This window comes from Equus caballus, chromosome X, assembly GCF_041296265.1.
Source record: "Equus caballus isolate H_3958 breed thoroughbred chromosome X, TB-T2T, whole genome shotgun sequence".
Classification (NCBI taxonomy): Eukaryota; Metazoa; Chordata; class Mammalia; order Perissodactyla; family Equidae; genus Equus; species Equus caballus.
In genome coordinates this window covers 142,998,400-143,018,078 of record NC_091715.1, presented here as the reverse complement: position 1 = coordinate 143,018,078, position 19,679 = coordinate 142,998,400, and the positions used below count along the sequence as shown (strand labels likewise).

Here is a 19,679-nt window from a genome sequence, read left to right as displayed (position 1 = left end):
TAAGGGTGGGGTAATTTTCAAAGGCAGGACTCAAACCTAAGTTCCTTTACTTTATTCTTAGCCTAGGTTTCTTTCCACCCTCAGTTGCATTGTTACTGTACTTTGCTCAGTTTGTTTTTCTGCCTTAAGGGGAATATAATTCTTTTATACTTTGAGTTAATTAATCTCCTTCCCCGCCTTGGTCTCCTCTCCCCCCTTGTGCAAACTCATATGTAGGCTCACGACCTTATGTACACCTACATTCCCTTCAGGAGTTTTTAAAAGGAGAGCATTGTGGTTTTGCTGCTTGTCTATTTTGCCTGGAGGGAAGCTCCAGCTGACAGTTCTGAATTGGGTCCACACTTCTACTTGGTTGGGGGTGGGGGTGGCAGTTAGGTCATTAGGAGATCAGTGTGGCTGAACATTTTCTTCTTAGTCGGGTGAGAATGACAATCTCTTTGATGTACATTTTTTAGCTCATTATTGCCCTCAAAGATGGAATGTGAACAGACAGGACTGTCAAACCTTTATTTGGAGCCTGGGCTAAGAAGGCACGCCTATAGGGATGTAAGGGAGACAGACCACTTATCTTCTGTCTCGGAGCAGCTAGTAAGCATCACACATCAGCTACGATAATCCATACTTCCTTTATCCTCCTATTTGCTCTTACTCTTTTGCTCTCTTTCTCTTCCCCTTGCTTCCTCTGCTCCTCCACTTCTCTCTGAGCTTCCCTGTATTTCTCTACTTGATACCTTAAAAAATAAAACACTACTTTAGTCTTTCCTGAAACAACCACAGATCCAAAGCCTTGCAGCGTGGTATTCAGAGCCCCAGCACAGAGCCGCGTGCTCAGCACCAGGCAGTGGTGAATCCAAATCTAGCAAAGGGGGAGGGGAGGAGGGAGAGGAGGGGGAGGGGAGGAGGGAGAGGAGGGAGAGAAGGAGAGAGAGGGAGAGAGGGAGGGAGAGGGAGAGTGAGGGGGAGAGAGAGAAAGAAAAGAGACTGGGGGGGAGAGGGAGAGAGAGAGAGGGAGAGGGAGAGAGAGAGGGGGAGGGAGGGAGAGGGAGAGGGAGGGAGAGGGAGAGGGAGGGAGAGGGAGGGGGAGGGAGAGAGAGAGGGAGAGTGAGAGCGTGAGCGCGCGCAAGCTAGCGAGCAAACCAGAGACAGACGAGAGAAGGATCAGGAGAGAGATCCAGAGAAAGAGAAGAGGAAGCCGAGCTCTGTGGGGGCTCAACCTCCAACTTGTTTCAGTTCATTCATCCTTCTCTGCTCTCCGCTTCGAGGAAGTGACTGTGGCGCTTGGTAAGAAACATAGACGTCCCTCCTTCCCCCTCCCCCAAGCTCAGGTCTCCTTTAGCGATAGCATCTCTCCCCCGTACTGAGAGTCTCCTTGGGTTGGCAGGGGAGGCGAGACATGCTCTGCAGCTGTGATGCTATCCTGGGTTCCCCAGTGGGGCTGATGGAAGCCCAGAGTCAGCATCTGGGCAGGGAGGCACTAGGGTAAAACCTGATTTGGGGAGGGGGTTGCGATGTGGTGTATGCGCGATTTGCTTCATTGTCAGTGAATTGTTTTGTTCCTCTTTGGAAGCAGGTCAGCACTGACCTTGCAAATTGCTTGGGGGGCTCACCAGCTGCTGCAGAAAGCCACCGAGTGGCCCCCAGCCAGAGCAGACAGCACTGTCATGACCCCCCAGACAGCTCTAGGCACGGGGATGGGGTAATGGCTGGAGCTTCCTTCCTCCTTTAACTCTTTCTCTGCAGCTGCTTCTTGTTGCTGGAAATGAGAAAGAAGGAGAATACCATGCAGCTCCTTTCCTCTTCTCCCCATTACCTCCCCCAGATACAAGTGAGTAGAAAGTTGTAAATAACTGCTTCCTTTGAAAGCAGGTTGAGACCTTCCCCCTTCCTTTAAGGGGCTCATTGTGGGGTTGGGCCTGAGTTCCTTCACAAACTTGGGAGGCTTCTCTTGCTTCCCTATGGGAAGGCCCATTACCTGCCCACTCCCCATCCCAGGTAGTTGAGCTGACAGGCTAGACCAGGGATTCAGATACCCCACCCATCTCACTGGTAGGCATGGTATTAGGTGCAGCTGTGTCCTTGGGAGAGAGGAAACACTTGATGGTTGGTCTGGAACTGGCTTCCCAGTTTGCTGCCTCTCTAACTGTGGCTGTGGGTGGCATAGGCAGGAGGACTAGGGGAGGGGTGGCTGTTGGATTTAGAGAGAGCAGGGTGAGGAGCCAGGATTCCTGGTGTGAATGGTATGGTTTATTGGGGGTCTGGAGATTCTGGATGTCTGGAGCTATGCAAGGACGGGCTGAAGCTCTTGTGGTATAGCCCCTTTGAATTGGTAGGGGAAGGGGTCAGGCTGTTTGATGGGGGCCTTTTGAGTTAGCGCCACTGCCATGCCCCTGGTAGTAATTATAACATCAACAATACTAATTGCTAACATTGATGACTGCTTAGTATGTTTTGGATCTTAGGCTGAGGGTTTAATGTGTATTATTCTTACATCAACCCTTTGAAGCAGACACTATTATTATCCCTGGTTTACTAATGAGGAAACTGAGGCACAGAGAGGTTAAATAACTTGTCCAAGGTTACAGAGTAATTAAAGGTCCCAATTGGGAATTAAAACACAGGCAGCCTGGTTCCAGAAGGCATTGTCTTGACCATTAAGCACTACTGCCTCCTTGGGGAGAATTTTGCACCTTTGTTAAGCAAATGTAAGTACTTGGCGAGATCTTTTTGGAAAGTAGTAGCTTGGCCTTCGTGTACAGTAACGGAAACTTAGAGTGGGGCATAGTGGCTGCATCATGGAGCCAAGCCTCACCTGGGTTTCCTGGAGGGGCTGCCCAAAAGGCTTTCCTTTAAAAAGGATGCTGGGAAAGACTTCACTTTTCCACTATCATAGCCTCATCCATCTCACATCCAGCAAAAGGCTGCTCCTTTTAGGACCAGATCTTGCTCTTATTTTCTGACAGCTTGGAGTCACCCTGTCCTGAAAATTTTAGAACATTCAAACCTTGGAACTGGAAGGATCTCTAAGGGTCATTAAGCTTTACTTCACCCAGTTCTTGAATCTGTCCTAAACATTCAATTCGTTGACTAACTTCTATTTGAACTCCCTGCAGTGACAGAGAGCTTATTAGATTGTTCTTTCTATCTTTGAGCAACTCTGATTGTCAGAAAGTAATCCCCATTATAAGCCAAGATCTGTGTCCCTGTGACTTCTATTCATTGGTTCTTTGGGCCTATCTGGAACAAATTTGCTTCTTCTTAATAATAGCTCTTCAGATAGTTGAAGACAGTAATCATACCTCTCCCCTCAAACTTCAGATCTGCCAAGACCACAAGTAAAGGGTCATCATTTGCCTGATTTTGCAGGCTAGACTTATTAATATGGCCTAGTACACCATTCTCTTGTTTGTCAGCCACAAACTGATAGTACTGAGCTTTCTAAAGCAGCCTTGATAGTATGTGTTCTCTTCCTTGGTAAAGCTTGCTATCTGATAGCAAGTGGACTGATGGGAACAAAGAAGCTCTCTTTTCCTAAAGACCAGAAATTAGTTGGTGCTAGTCCTTCTGAAGCCCCAGAATAGCCCCATATAGCAGCCAGACAATAGACATGTGGTAAGATTTGAGAAGCAGGGATTAAGGGCAATTCTCATAAAGAAGACACTTGAAATAGTATGATTCAAGGTTCACACAGTATATGGAAGGTAGATGAATAAATTGTTATATCAGAAAGTATCTCAGAAATAATGACATCACTGAGGGGTTGGTACAAAGTGAGATTGGGTGGAATAAGAGTGAGCATGCAGTGTGCTAGAATGGGAAACTGACTTGGGTGTTAGAAAACTTGAGTTCTATTCCTAGCTTTGCTAATTTGCCAATTACCTTAGACACATGACTTATTCTCCATGGACCTCATGGATCCAAGTTTTTCCATCTATAAAATGATGAGGTGGACTCTGTCACCAAGGGTCTTTCAGCTCTGCAGTTCTCTAGCTGAAGTAAATTATAACATCTCAGTGTTCTAAGGGGCTTCAGAAATCATCTAGGCCAGTGCTTTTCTAACTTTAATGTGCAAAAGAATTCCCTGGGGATCTTGTTAAAATGCTAATTATGATTTGAGGGTCTGGGGTGGGGCCTGAGATTTTGCATTTTAACAAGCTGCCAGGTAATCCTGAACCTGCTGTTCCAGTGCTTTTCAAACTGTCTTGGTGAAGGACCAGTTTTTTAAAATTTCCAATTCATCACAGACTGTTATTTAGTAAAATACATTAACTGCAAATTACTAGAAAATGAAAGAAAAGACATACAAAATATAAACTCACATTTTTATTATCAGATTCAACAGACGTAAAATTATTTTCTTCAAATTGCTCTAACATTTTGTAAGTGCTTATTCTCAATTTCTGCACTTAGGTCATTGCTGCCTAGCAATAAAAGTTTGCAGACAGGCACTGATCTCTGGACCACACTTTGAGCAGCGCTGGTCTAGGCTACATGCCCATCGTAAGAGGCCCAGATTGGGCCCAGTTATAATTTCTGAATCATCTCTGCCAGATGATCTTTCACATTCAGGTTAAATCTCTCCTTTGATAGAGAACTTAATATCCTCACAAAGTGGCATTACTCAGGTGTTGTGACTGCCATAAAGATTTTTTTAAAGCTTCTATAAATTCCTTTCTTAGATTATATATTCCAAGCAAGTAGGGGGCTATATCAGTCCAGTTTATTGTATCAACAGCCACTAGCCTAATGTGTGGCACAGAGTAGATGCCTAGTGTATGTTTGTTAAGTGAATGAACAAACCATTTGGTGTTAGTTATGCTTTTTGGGGCCATACATTCATTAAAGAAAGGTTTCCCTCCAGCATTTTAGAGGCCTATTTTATAAATTTCTTGTGGTGAATAGAAGGCCAGTTTACCTGTCCAGGAGAGCTACCTGGCATCCCAATTTTCCTTTGAAGGAATTATAGGAAACCAGACAAAGATTTTGTACACTCTAAGCCCCAAGTCTTTACCCTTAACTCAGTCATTCATCAGTTCAGTCATTCAACAGCTATTTATTCAGTGATGTGGTTAGGCACTGTGCAGATGATATGATACAAAGGTGAGCCAAACGGACACAGTCCTTGCTTACTTGGAGCTTATAGTTTGGTGTGGAAGAGACCATAAATCAGATAATCACACAACTGTGTTGTTTCAGTCAGCAATAAATGCTATGAAGGAAAAGTAAGGGGGGGAGTGGGTTTCTGAAGGTATGTAACAGAGGAAACCTATCTAGCTTGGGGTTTAAGAAAAGCTTCCTTGAAGAAGTGATATTAAGGCTGTATAGAGACATGGAGATGAAGTGGGGCTGCTGGAGGGGGTGGAGCAGTTTTTTTAGATGTAGGTAAGAGCACGTACAATGTCCCTGAAATGGGAGAAGCATAGCGAATTTGAGAAATTGAACAAAAGCTGACGTGGCTGGAGTGGGCCATTGTAAGGATTTTGGTCTTTATTCCAGAAACACAGGGGCTGATTAAAGGCTTTTAAGCCAGGTGACTGATATGGCCTAGACTGAATCCATTCAGTATAATGTTACTAAGTGCATACTATGAACCAAAGGCAGTGTGGGAGATACAGGCTGATTTAGAAATAGCCTCTGCCCTCCAAGATGACACAGTCAAGTAAGAGAGAGAGGAAATAAACAAACAACTAGAATACTAGAGGAATGAGATCCACACCCATAAAAGAGAGGCTAAGGGCTTGCAGCCAAAGTGATCAAAGACAGCTTCCTGGAAGTGGTGTTTGAACTGGGCTTCAAAGCTTAGACAGACTTTGGATATGCAGAGGTTAGGGGATGAGAAAGGTGTTTTAGGCAGAGGCCAAAAAAAGCAGAGGAACAGTGAGGAGCTCAGTTGCGTTGGAGTAAAGTGTGTGGTGAAAGTATGTGAGAAACGTTTGGCAACATAGGTGGAGGGCTTGACTATAAATAATATTGCATGCTAGCCTAGAAAATGAAGACTTTGCTCTATGTGCAGTAGAGGGGCAACTTTCTCATTTTATGGTTGAGCAAACTGATCCTGTGAAGGGGAGTGACTTGATTTGACTGAGGTCACACAGGTACTAGTATTGCTATAGCCCAGCAAGAGGTACTGAGTACAGCTGAAAAAATGTGGAATTGGAGCTCTGGAAAGAAGTCAGCTGGAGAGAGTGATTTGAGAGTCATTGATATAGAGGCAATACTTGAAGTAGAAAAAAGGTATCCAAGGGTCTCTTCTTTGGGGGATGCTTATCTTTAGGATATGGGAAAACAAAAGACAAGCCTGTGTGAAGGCTACAAGGGAGGAGAGGTCAGACATGAGAAAGGAAAATTATGAGAGTACAGTATTATGAGAGAGCCAAGAGAGGAGAGGCCTCATCCATTGGTTGGATAATATTTATTGAATACATACCATTTACGAAGAGAATATAATGGTGAGCAAATAGACATGGTTGTTACCACCTTGGGGCGTATGGTTTAGATGGGGAGATATACATTATTCTACAAACTATTGAAATATATAGTTATACATTGTGATTAGTGTGTAGAGGAAAATGTACTGCTTTAAGAACAAGGTGTGGTCAACATTATTAGACATTTCAGCAGAGTTGAGTACTGATAAATGATACCCAGTTTCTAATAGTCCTCCCCACTCTGATGCTTACAATGCCTGCTAACAGTTAAGATTGGATGACACGTATCCATTTTGCAGATATTTGGCAGATGATAGTGCTGTAAGGAAAGGTAAGATTCCTTCCAACCTCATGCCCATGGGAGCCCAGGCTTACTTGAAAACTGGGTTATATGTCATGTTGCTTAATTGAAACTTTCAATGAGCCAGCATTCTTCACAGATCCCCGACTCTCCCCATTCAACAAGTTAGAGAAAGAGGTACTTGTTAAGAAAATATTATGAAGAATTGGATATTAAAAATCTCTCTTAAAATGGGATTTCAGATAGCCTAGTCTAGATTCTAGTCCTAGCTCGCGTGCTGACTTAGCTTCTTGTGACAAATCACTTGTCTTATATGAGCCTCAGTTTGCATAACTGTGAAATAAGGCGTGTTGGACTAAACCTAGATGATTTATAACGACTCTCTCAGCTGTAAGGTTCTGTAGTTCGTGCTCTGTCTATACTACACTCTTATGGTCCTGTGCAAGTAGTTCAGGCTCAGCCACTTATTTAAGCAACAGAAAGGATTTTATATGGAATTCTGAATATTGCTAATTTGGGGAGTATTCACAGGGTTTGGAAGAGATCACAGGAAGGCCTTTCGCTTGTTCCATTCTTGTGATTGCTGAAATCGTGACTGTCCTGAAAGGAAAGAACTGACTGTATTCTAAAATCTGTAGTAAATCTGGATATTGGGTGATATTTTCACTACTTCTACTTTGAAATAAACTAAGGGCACTGAAAAGAAAATGGTGCAGTATTCTGCGAAATAGAGGAAGGTGATTATCTCGTATTCTGAAATGTAGTGGTCCAGGCAGTCTCTTCCTAGGGAGAAGATCTACAGTAAAGAGAAATATTGGTTAGTAATAGAAAAAACATTTTTTATACTTAAAACATGATTTTAAAGTTATTGATGTTTGTACACAGTATGTCTTCTCACCATACACAGAAGGAAGAATAAACATCTCCAGGGTATATGTTTTTAAGGGTGCTTTTCTCTTTCAAAAATGGTTTTTTAAAAGGAGTCAAGTATTATATAGACTTTTTCAAGGGAAGGAGAGGGCATGGGGATGGAATTATGTTAGTGATCATAGCATAAAATAACTTTTTAAAATAGTGCAAGAGGAGCTCAGAAATAGCAGGGTCCTTACCAATCTTGTGATGGCAGTCTTATCACCCAGTACATATGGTCATCTATTTTCAGTGTGCGTAGTTCCAGGAAAGGTTGCTTAACACCACCTGATGACAATTGTGACTGTTAGCAAGTTCTTCATACTGGCCTGATATCTGACTTCTGAATCCACCCCATTGGTCTTGCTCCTTGGAGCAATAGCAATGGTGAGTAATTTCCATTTCCCTTCCCTGTACTAGCCATTCAGAAGTTTAAAGATAGTTTGTTCTTCTTATTATCTTTTCTCCAGTCCATATACTCCCAATTTTTGAGCTCACATGGCGTATATTTTGAGTATCTTCTATAAGAGATGCTTCAGTTTTCAGTGTCACCCTTAATACATAGTGTCCGAATCTGGACCCAGGACTCTAGGCATGGCTGACCAGCACTGCCATTTGAAAAAATTTGTATATTTATTCATCTACCTTAAGGGTGTAATATCTACCTTTAAACTGTTTTTTTCCTAGTTATAAAATAAAACAGCCTCATAGTAGAAAATTTGGGAAACAGAGAGAAGTTAACACAAATCACTTCTAAATACCTAGTCCAAAGATAACTTGCTCTCCTTCCTTCCAGATGTGTTTCCATGTTTACATAATTGGGATCATATCTTATATGTACTATTTTATATCTGGCTTCTCCATTGCTATTTTATTGTGAGCATTTCCCCATGTCATTCAACAGCCTTCAAAGAATTTTTGATGGCTGCATAATTTTCAGTTGTACAATTTATACCATTATTTAACAGATCCCGTATTGGTCATTTAAATTATTTTCACTTGTAAGTTATCATGAATAGCCCTGTAATGTACACCTCTATACATAAATCTTTGCTTCTTTGAACCTCACCTCTTACAGGTCTTTATTCAAATGTCACCTTGGTGAGGTTTTCTCTAATGACCACACATAAAAATGTAAACACTTTTCCCCCAACACTCACTATTCTCCTTTCTTGCTTTATTTTGTCCTCCATGATCTGTATCATCACCTTATAGACTAGATATTTTACTTATTTATTGTCTGGATCCTTAAATTGAAATGTAAGCCCCTTGAGCACAGGGATTTTTCTCTATTTTGTTCACCGTTGTATCTCCCAGTACCTTGAACAATATCTGACACATTGTAGATTCTTACTTAATACTTGTTGAATGAATGATTTTCTTAAGATGAGTTTTTATAAGAGGTGTTAGTGGGCCTAGGGATATTAAATTTTTAAAGGCTCTTGATATATATGTGAAGTTGTCCTACTGTAAAGACAGCCGATTTCTGCTTCTACATGCCAGTGCTGACTATTGTAATTCTTTTAACATCTTTGCCGATCTGATAGACGCAAAATGGTATCTTACTGTTTTAATATATTTCTCTTGTTATGGTGAGCATGAATACTTTCTTGTGTTTCTCGGTCACTTTTATTTCCTTCCTATGACCATATATTTATGACCTGTATATATTTTTCTATCAAGAACTTGCGTGTTTCTTATTCATTTGTATGCATACATTTAGTAGATATTAGACCTTTCTTCTGTGGTATATAGGGGAAATATTTTTCAAGTTTGTGCTTTAAATTGACTTTTATGCACGAATTAACTTTTATGTAATTATATATATCTTTTCATTTGTAATTTTTTCTGAGGACTTCATTTTTAAGAAGTTTTTCCCCGTAAGTGTTTAAATGGATTTTGTTTTAGCTTTTATTTCTTATTTTTAATTGTTTCATCGCCCTGGAATTTATTTTGGTGTGTGGTGTGAGGTAATTTTCCAAATTGTTTTCCCCTTCAATTGTTTCACAGTACCAAATACTGAATAATTCGTAATTCATAATTCTGTGATGCCACATTTAACATATATAAATTGTTATATATAGTAGGTTCTCTTTGGGATTTATCTATTTTCCATTTCTTTTAGTCTGTCTCTTCTTGTCCTAGTTATGAAGTTTAAGTATTATTGTAATTTAAAGTAATTTTTGTTACTTCAGCTCTTCTACTTACTAGCTGTGTAGTCTCTAAGCCTCAATTTGTCTACTGTATAGAGTATATAATGGCAGTAACATTTATTTTATGCTTTTAATTTTGTGAAGGGGATTTTTCCATCATTATTTCCACTAATTTATTATGACTGGTATACAGGGAAATTGCTATTTATAATTTTAACTTCTATTTTTTTCTCAAATTTATTATAAATTTATAGTTTACAAGTTCATTTTCTTGTTTTTTTTTTAATTTTGAAGAATTTAAAATATTTAGAAAGAAACTCAGAGAAGCATCTAAAACAATGAGCAAATAACCACATACATACTGCTCCAGAATGAAAAAGTATTAGCGTTTTGTCATTTGTGCTTCAGATACATTTTAATGAAATAAATAAAACGTTGCAGATAAACTTTACCTTCCCTTATGTCTCCCCCATTCGTTTTTCTCCGTGTCCTTGTAAAACACAGCACCCAGAGCCACTCGCATTTGCTCATTTTTCTGTTTCGTTGCTTTTTACCTACTGATTTATAAGAGTTCTTTATATATTCTGGATACTAATTATTTGTAAGTTATACATGTGGCATATATCTGATTCTACTATGTCACCTCGGCTTTCTATTTAGTTTATGGGTCCTTTATCATACAGAAGTTTTAAATTTTCATGATGAATTTACAAATCTTGTCCTTCATGAATTGTGACTTTTGTGTCATGTTTAAGAAATATTTTCGGGGCCAGCCCGGTGGCGCAGCAGTTATGTTCGCATGTTCTGCTTCGGTGGCCCGGTGTTCACCAGTTTGGATCCCGGATGCGGACTTGGCAAGCCATGCTGTGGTAGGCATCCCACATGTACAGCAGAGGAAGATGGGCATGGATGTTAGCTCAGGGCCAGTCTTCCTCAGCAAAAAGAGGAGGATTGGCAGCAGTTAGCTCAGGGCTAATCTTCCTCAAAAAAAAAAAAATGTTCTCATCCCTTGATCATAAAAAATGTTCTCCAAATTTTCTTTGAAGTATCTTAGAATTTTTCTTTACATTTACTTTTTAAAACCATATGGATTTTATTTTGGCAAGTGATGTAAAATATGGGTCGATATTTTTCTATGTCAAATACCATTTGTTTTAATATCATTTATACACGACTGATTTAGAATGCAAACTCCATCGTTTTACCTAGTTTCTATAATGCTTGAGTCTCTTTCTAGACTGTCTATATGCTCCATTAATTCATTTGTCTACACTTGTGTTGTTTTAATTATGAATCTTGAGATCTGTAAGGTCAAGTTATTGTTCACTCTCTGCTGTTACCCACACCACTTTTCTTGTTCTTTCTGAATTGTCGATTATTTTTGGCCCTTAGCTTAATTTTAAAATAAGATTTCCAAATTTGAAAAAAAATCATTTGGTTTTTCTTGGAATTTTAGTGAATCTGTAGAATCATTTGTGGAAGAATTGACATCTTTTTGATAGAGATTTCCCATTTATGAATACGTTGTATCTTTGCATTTATTCAAGTCTACTTTTATAATCTTTGAGAAAGGTTTGTAATTTTATTAATAATACTCTTACATATAAGACATATTCCTGGGCATCTTTTATTTTCCCAGTCAGGTTTAGTAAGGTGTAATTTACATAAAATAAAATTTACCCTTTGAAAGTATACATTTTGAAGAGGTTTGGCAAACATATGTGATCATATAAGTACAACTACCACAATGACAAAGATGTAAAAATTTTCCCTCACCTCAAGAACTTCACTTGTCCCCCTTTGCAGTCAATTCTCTTCCCCTACTTAGAACCCTGGGCAACGATTGATCTGTTTTCTGTCTTTATCATTTTGCTTGTTCTATAATATCACATAAATGGAATCATATAGTGTGTAGCCTCTTGTGTCTAACTTCTTTCACTTAGCACATATTTTTAAGATTCATCCATGTTGTTGCATGTTTCAGTAGTTAGTTTTTTCTTTCTTTCTTTTTTTTTTTTGAGGAAGATTAGCCCTGAGCTAACATCTGCTGCCAATCCTCCTCTTTTTGCTGAGGAAGACTGGCCCTGAGCTAACATCCATGCCCCATCTTCCTCTGCTTTATGTGTGGGATGCCTGCCACACATGGCTTGATAAGTGGAGTGTGGGTCTGTGCCTGGGATCCGAACCGGAAAACCCAGGGCCGCTGAAGCAGAGCGCACGCACTTAACTGCTGCACCACCAGGCTGGCCGCAGTAGTTAATGGATTACTGCTGAGAAGTGTATCTATTTACTAGTTGTTGGACATTTGAGTTATTTTCACTTTTTGGTTATTACAAGTAATACTGTTATAAATGTTCTTGTACAGGTTTTTGTTTGCACGTATATTTGCATTTATAATTAGGTAAATATCTATGAGGGGAATTTCTGGGTTATATGGGAAATGAATGTCTGACTTTATATAAAACGGCCAACTGTTCTCCAGAGTGGCTATACTGTTTTGTATTCCCAGTAGCAGTGTATGAGAGTCCTAGTTGTTCAACATCTCCACCAGCACTTGGTATTTTGTCTTTTTTTTTTAATTAATAAACTTTATCTTTAGAGCATCTTAGATTTACAAAAAAGTTGGATGGAAAGTATAGAGAGTTACTGTATCCCCACCTATCCCCAGTTTCCCCTATTATTAACACCTTTGTTAATGTGGTACATTTTTAATAATTGATGAACAGATATTGATATATAGTTATTATTAACTAAAGTCCATAGTTTACATTTGTGTTCATTCTTTGTGTTCTACAGTTACATGAGTTTTGACCAATGTATTTCATATATTCACCATTATAGTGTCATGTAGAATATTTCACTGCTCTAAACATCCCCTGTGCTCCACCTACGCATCCCTCTCTCTCCCCTGAACCCCTGGCAACCACTGATCTTGTAACTGTCTCTTAGTTTTGCCTTTTCCCCAATGTCATATAGTTGGAATAATACAGCATGTGGCCTTTTCAGACTGGGTTTTTTTACTTAGCAATGTGTATTTAAGAATCTTGCATGCATTTTCATGACTTGATCTCTCATTTCTTTTGATTGACAAATAATATTCTATTGTCTGGATGAGCCGCAGTCTCTTTTTCCCATTTACCATAGAAAGACATTGTAGTTGCTTCCAAGTTTTGGCAATTATGAATAAAGCTGCTATAAACATCATGTGTAGGTTTTTGTGTGGATATAAATTTTCAACTCATTTAGGTAAATACTAAGGGGCGCAATTGCTGGATAATATGGTAAGACTATGTTTAGCTTTGTAAAAATCTGCCAGACTGTCTTCCAAAGTGGTTATACCATTTTGCATTTCCAGTAGCAATGATTGAGTGTTCCTGTTGCTCCACATTTTCACCAGCACTTGGTGTTGTCAGTGTTTGGGATTTGGCTGTTGTAATAGATGTGTAGTGGCAACTCATTGTTGTTTTTCTTTGCATTTCCTGAATGACATATGAGTTGAGCATCTTTTCATGTGCTTCTTTGTCATTCATATATCTTCTTTGCTGAGGTGTCCAGATATTTTGCCCATTTTTAACTGAGTGGTTTGTTTTCTTATTTTTGAGTTTTAAGAGTTCTTTGAATATTTTGGATATGAATCCTTTCTCATATGTGTTTTGCAAATATTTTCTCTCAGTCTATGTCTTGTATTTTCATTCTCTTAACAGCGTCTTTTGCAGATCAAACATTTTTAATTTTAATGAAGTTCAACTTATCACTTTTTTGGTTCATGGATCATGCTTTTGGTATTGTATCTAAAAAGTCATCACCAAAACCGAGGTCATGTAGATTTTCTCCTATGTTATCTTCTAGAAATTTTATAGTTTTGCATTTTACATTTATGTCTGTGATCCATTTTGAATTAATTTTTGTGAAAGTTGTAAGGTCTGGGTCTAGATTCATTTTTGTACGTGTGGATGTCCAGTTGTTCCAGCACCATTTGTTGAAAAGAGCATCCTTTTTCCATAGTATTACCTTTGCTCCCTTATCAAAGATCAGTTGAATATATTTGTGTGGATCTATTTCTGGCGTCTCTATCCTATTCCATTGATCTATTTGTCTATTCTTTCACCAATGCCACACTGCCTTGTTTATTGTAGCTTTATAATAATTCTTGCATTTGGGTTATGTCAGTCCTTCAGCCATGTTACTCTTCTTCAGTATTGTTTGACTATTCTGGGTCTTTTGCATTTCCATATAAACTTTAGAATCAGTTTGTTGATATCCACAAAATAATTTGCTGGGATTTTGATTGGCATTGTGTTGAATGTATAGATCAAGTTGGCAAGAACTGAACTTAACAATATTGCATCTTCCTATCCTTTAACATGTAATACCTCTCCATTTATTTAGATATTTTTTTATTTTCTTCGTCAGTGTTTTGTAGTTTTCCTCATATGGATATTATATGTATTTTTTTTAGATTTATGTATAAGTACTTCATCTTTTGGTACTAATGTAAATAGTGCTGTGTTTTTTATTTCAAATTTCAACTGTTGATTGCTGGTGTATAGGAAAGTGATTGACCGTTGTATGTTAACTTTGTATCTTGCCTTGTCAGTCTTTATTTTAGCTATACTGTTGAATGTGTAGTGGTAGCTCATTGTGGTTTAATTTGCATATCCCTATGACTAATGATGCTGAACATGTTTCATGTGCTTATTGGCCATCTGTATATCTTCTTTGTAGAAATGTCCATTCAGATTGTTTGCTTGTTTTAATATTGGGATATTTGTGTTCCTCTTACTGAGTTTTAAGATTTTATATATATATATAATTTATAAGTTTATATGATATATGTATTATATTCCTTTAGAAGATATGCATTTTGAAAATATTTTTCTCCCATTCTGTGACTGGTCTTTATTTTCTATGTGGGTTTTCTATTATGACTTTTACCTTTTGTTTTCTGAGAAGTCTTTGCCTTAACTAAGTTCAAAAAGATCCTCTCATTTGTTTTCTTCTAGAATTTTATAGTTTTAGTTCTTTGATTTATATCTTTAAAGCATGTCTAGATGACTTTTGTCTTTGGGGCAAGGTAAATTTCCAGGCATATATATATTTTTTTCATATGGATGTCCAATTTTTCCTTCACTATTCATTGACAAGACTATCCTTTGCTCATTGAATTATCTTGGCACCTTGGTCCACAGTCAATTGACCATATATGTGTGGGTCTACTTCTGGACTCTATTCTGTCTCTTTGATCCATGTGTGTAACCTTGCAACATTATCACACTGTATCAATTACTGTAGTTCAGTGTAGTTCAACTGGGACAATTCCACCCCCACCCCAGGGGACCTTTGGCAATGTCTGGAGATATTTTTGATTGTCACAACTGAAGGGGGTTGCTACTGGCATCTAGTAAGTAGAAGCCAGGCAGCCTCCCACAACAAAGGGTTATCTAGCCCAAAATGCTAATAGTGCTGGGGTTGAGAAACTGTGCTATAGCATTATAGTAAATCTTGAAATAAGGTATTGTGAATCCTCCAACTTTGTTCTTCATTAAAAAAAGTATATTTCGGCTATCCTAGATCCTTTGCATTTCCGTATACATTTTATAACCAACTGATCAATTTCTCTCAAAAAATCCTGCTGGAAGTTTTAATGGGATTGAATTAAATTTATGCAGCAGTTTCAGAAGAAATTTCATCTTAACAATCTTGAGTTTCCTGATTCGTGAAAATGGTATATCTTTTCATTATTTATTCTTCTTTACATTTTCTCAACAATGTTTTTATAGTTTTTAGTGTATAGGTCTTGCCTATATTTTGTTAAATTTATTCTAAGTATTACATTTTTTATGTTATTATAAATGGAATTTTTAAAAATTTCAACTTTTGAATTTCTGTACAAAAATACAATTAATTTTTATATATTGACTTTGTAGCCTATCACCTTACAAAACATTAATTCTAGCAGCTTTTTAAAAAAGATTCTTGGGATTTTCTATGTAGATAATTATGTAGTCTAGGAATAAAGACAGCTTTATTTCCTCTTTTCTAGTTTGTGTGCTTTTTGTTTGTTTGTTTCATTTTGTTTTGCTGTATTTGAACTGGATAGGACCTCTAATAGAATGTTGAACAGAAGTGGTTAGAACAGATCTCCTTGCCTTGCTCCTGATCTTATTGGGGGAAGTATTTAGTCTTTTACCATTCAATATAAAGTCAGCTTTAGATTTTTCTTACATGAGAGAGTTCCCTTCTATCCATTGTTTGCTAAGAGATTTTATCATGAATATATGTTGGACTTTTCTGATGCTTTTTCTATATCTATTGAAATGATCTTTTAAAGTCTGTTGATATGGTGAATTACAGTGATTGTTTTTCAGGTGTTAAACTACCTTTACATTCCCAGGATAAAACTCTACTTGGTTATGGCATATTATCCTTGTTATATATTTCTGGATTCCGTTTGCTAACATTTTGGTAAGATTGTTTGGTGTCTATGTTCATGAGAGATATTGACTTTCAATTTTATTTTCTTGTATTTGTTTGGTTTTTGTAAAGAGATATTCTGGCCTCATATAATGAGTTAGGAAGTGTTTCTTTCTCTTCTATTTTCTGGAAAAGTTTGTGTAGAATTGGTACTGTTTCTTCTTTAAGTGCTTGGTAGAAATCACTAGTGAAGCCATCTGGGCTTTTTGGAGTTTTCTTGTTTGGAATTTTCTTTATGGTAATGTTTTTAACTATGAATTTAATTTTTTTTTTAAAAGATTTTATTTTTTCCTTTTTCTCCCCAAAGCCCCCCGGTACATAGTTGTGTATTCTTCGTTGTGGGTTCTTCTAGTTGTGGCATGTGGGACGCCACCTCAGCGTGGTCTGACGAGCAGTGCCATGTCCGCGCCCAGGACTCGAACCAACGAAACACTGGGCCGCCTGCTGCGGAGCGTGCGAACTTAACCACTCGGCCACCGGGCCAGCCCCATATGAATTTAATTTTTAATAAAGGGCTGTTCAGGTTATCTGTTCCTTCTTGAGTGAGAGTTGGTGATTTATGTCTTTCAGGGAATTTGTTCATTTCATCTACATTATTAAGTTTATTTCCATACATTTGTTCATAATATTTCTTTATTATCCTTTTAATGTTTGTAAGATCTGTAGTAACATACTTGTCTTCATTACTGATAATGGTAATTTTTACCTTCTCTCCTTTTCTTTTTATCAGTTTGTATAGAAGTTTACTTATTTTATTATCTTTTCAAAGAACCAGCTTTTAGTTTCATAAATTTTTTTCCTTTTTTTCTATTTCATTAAATTCTTCTATCTTTATTATTTCCTTCCTTCTGCTTGCTTTTGGTTTAATTTGCTCTTCATTTTCAAGTTTCTTAAGGTGGATTCTTAGATCATTGATTTGAGTTTTTATTGTCTAATATAAGTATTTAATGCTATAAATACTCCTATATGCACTTATTTAGCTGAATTTGATAATTTTTGATAAATGCCTTTTATTTTTAAGGCCATGTTAATTGGGATTCTTTTTCTGTTAGATTTTCTAATTGATATATGTAAGTTGGTCTTATATCTAGCAGCTTGGAAGATTCGTATTCATTCTTATAATTTGCTATTGATTCTTTTGAATTTTCTGTTTTTTCATATCTCCTGCAAATATCAATAATTTTGTCTTTCTTTTAAAATTCTTATATTGATGTATATTTCTTTTCTTATTGTTTTGGCTAGGACATACAATATAATATAGCTTAGTGATAGGGATGAAACAGTCCTATTTTTGTTCCTGGCTTGAGTGAGATTGTTTCTAAGGTGTCTCTATTAAGTATAGCATTTGGTGTAGGTTTTTGGTAGATATTCTTCATCAAATGAAGGAAGTTCCCTTTTATTTCTATTATGCTAAGATTTTATCATGAATGGGAGGAAAATTTCACTGCATGCTTTTTTCATTTATTGAGATGTTCATATACTTCTTTTGATATGTTAATATATTTTTTAAATTACTGTAGGTAATTCAGCCTATTTTGTCCCTTTCTTCTTTTACAGAATTGTGAATTTAATTGATAGATTATTTGATATTGAACTGTTCTTTCATTTCTGGGAGAAATCTACTTGATTATGGGTTATATGTAGTGGTGTTTATTTATGTTTTCCCTTAAAAATTTATCTATGCTCATAAATTGATCTTATTGTTTCTGTTGAATTTTGAAATCAATCTTACATTAAGTGCGCAAAATGGGTTATATAGCTTTTCATCTGTTTCTAATTTCTGGAACAGTTTGCAGAAGGTAAGGTTAACTTTAATGATAGGTTAATAAAACTAACTTTTGATTCCAATGTGATCCCATTCCCCCTTTACTACAGGATGTGTGGAGGGGAATTTTATATTTAACCTCCTGGTTCAATTTCTGTTCTAGTTTGCTATTTCTTCTGTTATTTTCATAGGAAATTATCCATTTATTCTATTTTTGAATGTAATGACCTAATGCTATTCGTAATATTCTGTTATGATTTTAAATAATTTGTTTTGATCTTTATCAAAATTATATGAGGACTTAGTTTATAGTCAAGCATTTCTCTAAGATTTGTTAAAAAGAACAACAGTAGCTCCCTGCCCTCTTCCCAGAAGCAACAATTTTTAACCCTTTCAGATGATCCTTTTGGATTTATGTCCTATCCCTAAATAATATGCTTATATTGATCCTTCTTAATTTTAAATGTTTAGGCACTTAGTGTTAATTTCCCACCCTGGAAGATAAAGATTTAGGTACTTTTAAAACCCCTACTTGTACAACATATACAAGTTTCTTCCTCCACCCCCATACTCTTTGTTTAATTGCAGCATAATATTGATTTAATTTTTTTGTTTATGTTATTATGACTGTGTTAATGCCATTCATAGCTGAGCCAGATAATATATTGTATTATTTTTCTATTGCTCTGTAACAAATTGCCACAAACTTAGTGGCTTAAAACAACACAAATTTATCTTCTTATAGTTCTGGAGGTTTTCCAGGGCTAAAATGAAGGTGTTGGCAAGGCTGTGTTCCTTTCTGGAAACTCTGGGGGAATATTTATTTCTTTGCCTTTTCGAGCTTCTAGAGGCCACCCATATTCCTTGGCTCGTGGCTCCCATCCTCCATCTTCAAGGTCAGCAATGTCAGGTCAAGTCTTTTTTATATCGCATCACTCTGACACTAATTCTTCTGCCTCCCATTTCCACTTTTAGGGACCTTTGTGATAATATTGGGCCCACCCAGATAACCCTGAATAATCTCCCTATTTTAAGGTTAGCTGATTAGTAACCTCAATTCCACCTGCTACCTTAATCGCACTTTGCCCTGTAACATAACATAGTCACAGGTTCTGGGGATTAGGATGTTGATGTCTTTTGAAGGCAATTATTCTGACTACCATATATATTATTATTAATTTTCCTTTAATGCACATATTTTTGTTTTGTTTTCCTTGGAATAATTACCTTTCCAATATGTGCTTATTTTTCATGTACTTAACACTAATCCAAGCTCAAACTATCAGTTGTCTACATCTTTTCTCAGTACATTCAGACATATAAGATATTTTATTCATTTTATCTTCTTGAAATTGCTCCTTGACTCTTTTCTGCTGTGCTACAATCTGGACTGGTTTCTCACTCTGCTTTGTTCACAGCTGTTGTCCTGGAATCTCCATCACCATCCTTTTATTCCCCTCCCCTTTCTCTTCAGTTGGATTCCCTGTTTCTTCATTTGTTCTTCATTTTTGTTTGAGCACATTCTCACATTGGTGGGGCTTTTTGGAGAAAGTGTGCATAGGTGGGGGTAAATACTGTTGAGAAACTGCTGTTCAAAAATTTATTTATTCTACACTTACAGTTCATTGTTGGTTTAGGTATAGAATTCTAGA

General features: G+C 37.2%; 1 protein-coding gene across 1 annotated transcript in view; it reads left to right on the top strand.

Moving 5' to 3' along the window:
• Nucleotides 1–1,005: 1,005 nt before the first annotated feature.
• The window catches only part of GABRA3 (gamma-aminobutyric acid type A receptor subunit alpha3), a 211,036-nt gene continuing 192,362 nt past the window's right edge, over nucleotides 1,006–19,679 (top strand). The window contains exon 1 of the mRNA XM_070257543.1: nucleotides 1,006–1,281. The gene's annotated coding sequence lies outside the window, so the exon portion shown is untranslated. The remainder of the gene's footprint in view (nucleotides 1,282–19,679) is intronic.